Below are 6518 nucleotides of genomic sequence, written 5' to 3' on the forward strand. Positions count from 1 at the left end.
TGATGCCAATAAGGTCGTAGCCCTGCAGGTGTGCGTATGTCGCTGACTCCTCTTGTTTATTCCCCATGCTGCGTGCGTTTGCATAGAGGCGTTTAAGTTGGGCCCCCGATGAAGCTGTCTTACTGACTGGAGTTCCTTTGTGCTGCTCTTCAGGCGCTCTCCTGCTGACCTGTGTTCCTTCTCCAGGCTTTGGGCATCTATTGCTGGCCCTGGCATCAAACTGGTAGGAGTGGCATGGATTGAGGTTCCCCTCCGCCGGCACCTCTAGTTTAAAGCCCTCTTCACCAGCTTGGCAAGCCTATGACTGAAGATGCTCTTCCCCTTCTCTGACACATGGACCCCGTCAGCCCCCAGTAGACCAGGTTTCTCAAAGCGAGTCCCATGGTCTAAGTAGCCAAACCCCTGGCTGTGGCACCAGTCCCGTAACCATTTGTTGACTCGCCAAAGATTCGACTGGCCCTTTCAAACCCCCTCCCTTTGACCGGCAGGATTGATGAAAAAACTACCTGCGCTCCTGAGTCCCTTACTGCCGCTCCCAGGGCTCTGTAGTCCTTCTTGATAGTCCTCAGACTGCTCCTGGCTGTGTCGCTGGTGCCCACGTGAAACAGCAGCAGTGGATAATAGTCAGTGGACTGTACGAGGCTTGGCAGCCTCTTGGTGACATCCCTGATGCGAGCCCCTGGTAAGCAGCATGCCCCTGGTAAGCAGCACTAGGGCATGCTTTCTGCTGTGCAATATGAGGTTGTAAGTAAAAACGCAGGCTAACAAGATCTTTGGATTTTTCTGAACAGGAATAGGAGGGAACCTGCAAGAAAGGAACCTCATGATTGCCAGTGACTCCAAGAAAGAGAAGCCTTCAGACTGAGGGAGCTGCTGATCAGTAGGGTAATTGAGTAATTACTTGTCCAAATCTTAAACGGCTCCTGCTAAACGTATCTCTGCCTAGATAGGCTGTAATCTGACCTCTCTCAAAGTGGAAATACTATGGCAAAACTCCTAATACGAGGAACATAAGGCAACTCTAGGCCTCTATAGGCATCCTTGTAATACCAATCTGGTAGTTTGTCACAATGAAAACCAATGTACCAATGAAAGACTTTTAGCACAATAAAAAAACTGACACTGCATTTTTCTTCAAGAATCTGTGTAAGAATCCTCCAGATTATTGATTCAGAGTATACATCACTACCCTTTTCATGCTTACTTTTCAGAAAGAAGTTACATTTACTGCCAATATTCAGCCATGTAGACACAAGTAATACTGATGAACTAGTGCTGAACGGTAAGAGGTTTCAGCAATGAAGCTGAGTTCAAATGTAGGCTTGTATGGCTGTGCTGCCATTTTTATTATTGAATAAATTGTTCTTAATCTGCTAGGAAGAGAGATATGGAGGTATGTATTGTGTACGCAAGACTGAAAGTTGGAGCCTTGATTTTGCTCATTGCCACTGATCAGGAAATGAGGCCTGCAAGCTGAAAGCCCCAAAACTATGTACTTACGAAAAAAAACCAGGACTACTTGCAGGCACAATTGATTTCAATCTAGGGATCTGAACAAGGGTATAGGAGCCTTAATTTAGCATTCAGATAGGAAGTTGAAGACTCTTAACTTCCATAAGGCCTTTCAGACATAATCTATCAGTAAAATAAATTGGACTAGAAGTTTAAATGGCTTAGTTTTCTATTATAATAAAATAACAATGTTATTTTGCTTTAAAAATAGCTTGTCGTTTTCATCGGTTTATGGAAAAGTTTCCTTAATGATTTAAGGGCAGTGTGAAAGGACAAATATACTTTCCATGATACATGTGAACAGTATTATGAATCTTTTTAATTTTCACCCATTAGTTGTTTTTGAAGTGTTTGCACATACAGAATGATAGAAAAGTCTAGATTGGAAGATACCTCTGGAGATCATCTGGGCCAACCTTGAAAGTCGGGCCTTAGATTAGGTTATCCAAGAGCCTGTCTAGCTGAGTCTTGAGTATTACCAGTAAGGTACGTTCCACCACATTTTTGGACAACCTCACAGTTGTTTCTCACAGTGAAGATTTTTTTTTTATATCCAGACAGAATTTCCCATGAAGCAACTTGTGTCTGTCGCATCTTGTTCTGTCACCATGCATCCTTGTGAAGGGAGTGCCTCCATTTTCTCTGTAACTGTCTTTTAGGTATTGGAAGACCATGATTAGATCTTCCCTGAAACTTCTCTTCCCTAGGCTGAACAAACACAATTCTTCCAAGCTTTCTTCAGAAGTCATTTTTTCCAACCCTCTAATCATCTTAGTGGCCCTCTACTTGACCTTCTCAAATTTTTCAATGCTTCTCTTGAACTGTGAGGATCAAAACCAGACACAGTATTCCCTAGGTGAGCTAAAAAGTGCCAAGTAGAGTGGAATAACCATATCCTTTAGTCTACCGGCAACTCCTGCTAACACAGGCCATCATGTGGTAAACCTTCTTTGCTGCAAGGGCACGCTGCTGGATCATGTTCAACTTGTCCATCACAACCCCCAGGTCCTTTTCTGCAAAGCTGCTCCGTAGCCAGTTGGTGCCCAGCCTGTATTGTTTCTTGTGATTATTCAGTCCATATTGCAGGATTTTGCACTTTTTGAACTTCATTGAACTTTTTGCAGTTGCTGTAAGTCCATTTTTGCATTCTGTCAAGGTCCTTCTGATTAGCAGCCCTGCCACCTCGCTTATCAACCATGCCTCCCAGTTTGCTGTTGTCTGTGAACTTCCTGAGTGTGCACTCCATGCTATCATTCAGGTCATTAATAAAGACATTAAACATCATTGGTCTCAATATTGTCCCCTGAAAGATGCCACAGGTCACCAGCTGCCAGCTGAACATTGCAGCACAGGTCACAAACTTCCGCCTGGCAATTCAGCCAATTTTCCAACCACTGTATTGTCCACTTCTCCAGTCTATATCTCACCATTGTGGTGATAATGATATCATTAAACCATTTGGACAAGGCATTTGGGGGCTCTGGTGATGAAGGAGCATTGCTCTTCTGATAGTTGTTTCTTTCATTCCTGGTTAGTTTTATTTTACTTCCTATTTACTCCATTTCTTGTGTTGCAATATAGGATGGTTACCACTATTAGACCTGGTGACTTATGCATTATACCTGTAAACAGTAGCACATGGGTTTGTATAAGGGGTTTGTATAAGGAGTTTGTATAAGATGACCTAACAAACTCGGTCTCTTTTCAGGTTGATTTTATATTACAAAGTTTTTAGTAAGACACTTCTCATTTTGCATCTGAATTAGAAGAATGAAAGTCTGAATATAATGGCTTTATTTAGCAAGCTTAGACCTGTTTTTTTCAGTACCAGCAGATGGCTTATATAGTCCTCAAGATATGAGGCAAGTTAAAGTCCAATAAGACAGTGAACTCTCAAGTCATCTATTCTTCTCTAATGAGTGAGAGAATAACCCTTTCATTGCAATTTGCCCATTATATTTTTGAAAGTGGTTATCTAAAAAGTAGATTGTAGGTTGTTAGATTTCTCTTAGTTTCTGTCTCCCAGCAGGATGGATGCTGAATTATCCCAGTCATTGCTTCCTCTGGCTGCAAAAAACCCCACTGTTTGAGAGTGAACATACTCTTGTTTAAGGTATGTTTTTTCCGTATTAGTTTTTCACATGAAGAGGCAGTAGTTGCCAAATACTTAGGGAGGAGTAGAATGGACTTCAAAGCATTCTTAAAAGAGCACTGATGGAAGAAACCTCATGTGTTTCTTCCGTCAGTACCTACCAGGTACAGTAGCATGGGGAAAATTAGCATGCAGCTTTAGGTAATTGAAAGGTCAACTTATAAATGTGTCTGTTTTAAAAAAACAGTTGTTTGTAATACTTTGTCTAGCTGTTCCTGTGAACAGTAAAATGTTGCCCACAATTCATAGAGCTGTCATCCACAGAGCTTCCCCTGCTGCTGCTTTTATCCTTCCATTGTTTGTCACCTTTTCTCAAAATAAGATCAGACAAGCAAAAAGGCTTTGCAGAAATACTAAAGTGAGACTCATATTTTGTTTATTTAGAGTTAAAAATTCTTACAGGAAATTCTGTAAAATAGGGCCTGCAGAGTTCAAAGGTAATGTGAAACACAACAGTAAATGCTCAGCATTGGAAATTTTGGAAATCTGGAGCTGAGATTCCTAAAATGCTTGCTTGGGAAGCATCCATGCCTTATCATGTGATGCACATAATGTTAGGGACAGAGAGACATGAATACCATGCAATTTACCATAAATATGTTTTATGTCTTTCGGAGCAAAATCACACTCTGCTAACGCTCAAAGTCCAGAGGAATATGATTTCTTCACCCCTGTGGACCTTAGGAAGTATGCTGTAGAACAATTCCACTGTTGGACAGCTCTGTGAGGGGAGGAATGGAGAAAACAATGAGAAAGTAAAGAGCGACATGGACGTTTCCTCTCTCATGGTTCTTTACAAGTCCATACAAAGGGAGCTGCCATGCCCAATGTAGAACACCATTTCATTAGTCACCTTAACAACCACTGAGGCACATCAAGATTCTCACAGCTTTGTCCCCCTTCTCCTTCCCCTCTGCAGGTGTCAGAGAGTTCTTTGCTTTCATCCTTGAAAGCCCTGGTATACTCATAAAAAGTGTCTCAGATCTTTACAAACCTTACTGTGTTCTTGGTAAACAACCTTACTCACATACCCCTTCCTACTCCAGCCTTGGGAACATTTCCTCCTCCCCCTCAAAGGAACATGATGAGATTAAGTACGAGCAGCAGTTTTCCAACAATCCTTAACTCCTTGAGAACTGAAGTCCTTGTTTAGGCTTGCTGAGCCTAGAACAAGGAGGTTGGAAGGAGTTCTGACAAACTTGGGAAATCTTGAGGGATCTGAAGATATTTCCTTTTTCTCATTCCCCACTTTCATCTCAGTTAGCATACTTCTCCACTGCCCCTTACCCTGCTGTCATCCTCCAAACCAAAAGATGCACGAGTCAAAAAATATTCCTGAAAATGAATGCCTTTAGTTAGCTGCAGCAAGGCTTTGCTGAAACAAGTGAAAGACTTGGGCATAAACAGCACATGTCAGGGAGTTATGTTCCATGGTTTATACAGCAAACATATATAGGATATATTAATTCAAATTTTTGTTTACCATGCTGATCTGCAGGACCTGCAAATCTGTGGAGATGACAATAAATGAAAAGGAAGAGCTTACCCTTCCTTTCTTCCCCACTCCTGTGTCTTCCCCACTTTGTGTGTTCTCTTGGAAAATGCTTTTTTTGTATTAATGTTGTAATTACTTTAAGAAAACCAATAAAAAATTCTGGCAAAAACTAGCCAAGACAAACTGTAGTGCTGCCCCTGGAAATGTTATTACTGGATCAGACAAAGCTGTTTGCCAGTGCAGTGATCTCATTATGAGAACTTCGTAAAAGCAGTATTTCAGAAAATGGTTATGGATGATGGTAGCAAAAGCATTGAGTCCAAGGGCTTTAAGTCAGGAGGGTATTTTGATGCTGTTGACTCGTGGGTCACGTTTCTTTAGCCCATTTGCAGAGTTCTTCTATTTAGTCAAAAGTTGTACGGACAATGGTAATTTAAAAATTAGCTCCATAACTGGATCTAGCTATTAAAATTCTTTAACGTTAGGATTTGACAACCCTAGCTTTGTTTGGAAAAGGAAAGGAAATAAATTGGCAAGGACTAAAGGCAAGCTGCAACAAAAAATAAATTGTGGAGCCTCTGAAGTACAGTACGTCAAGGACTTAATACATTACAAATAAACCTGTGCGTTGCTTACCATCCCGCCAAAATAATTGCAATAGCAACCCAACCCTCTAAACATATAGCTTTACAAATCAAATACATAAGAAAACAACTTCTAAGCAGTCACTCTGCTAGAGATATGAGTACAGGAGACTAAATCTTGTTATTGAAGAGGGGTAATAAGGACTTGGCCATAGAAAACTTAGCATTGTTTGAAATCTGCAGGAGTGTGTGGTTAAAATGGCAGGACTAGGATTTCATTGTACAAACAAAATCCCAAACAAGGTCAAAGTGCCCTACAAGAAGACACTATTTTTGAGAAGTAGCCACTTGTACTGCTTAGAGGAATAATATATTTTGTCACTTTGGTTACTGACCTTGTCAGCCAAAAAAGCACAAATCTTTCATCACTCACAAATCATTAAGAGTGAATTAGAAAATATGCCTGTTTGCTCCCTCAAGAGAACTGCTCGCTCTCAGCACGTTTCAAATAACATCAGCTATTTAGAATGTGAGGAATGAATAAATCACATTTTCATCTGATCTGTAAAGTAAAATAAGCTACTTAGCATTTCTATTTCTTATTAGTGTCCAAACACACAAGGAGACGTACCCATTTGCAGAAAAAGGTGACTGACAAACAGCTCCACTGGTGAGGATGCTATCTTTCTGTATGAATCTGCTCTGCAAAACACATGTAAATAAACAGCTCTAGACTGACCTATCTATAAGATGGTTCTGCTGCCCTCCCCATGGA

This window comes from Pygoscelis adeliae, unplaced genomic scaffold (genome assembly GCF_000699105.1).
Source record: "Pygoscelis adeliae isolate BGI_AS28 unplaced genomic scaffold, ASM69910v1 Scaffold85, whole genome shotgun sequence".
Lineage (NCBI taxonomy): Eukaryota > Metazoa > Chordata > Aves > Sphenisciformes > Spheniscidae > Pygoscelis > Pygoscelis adeliae.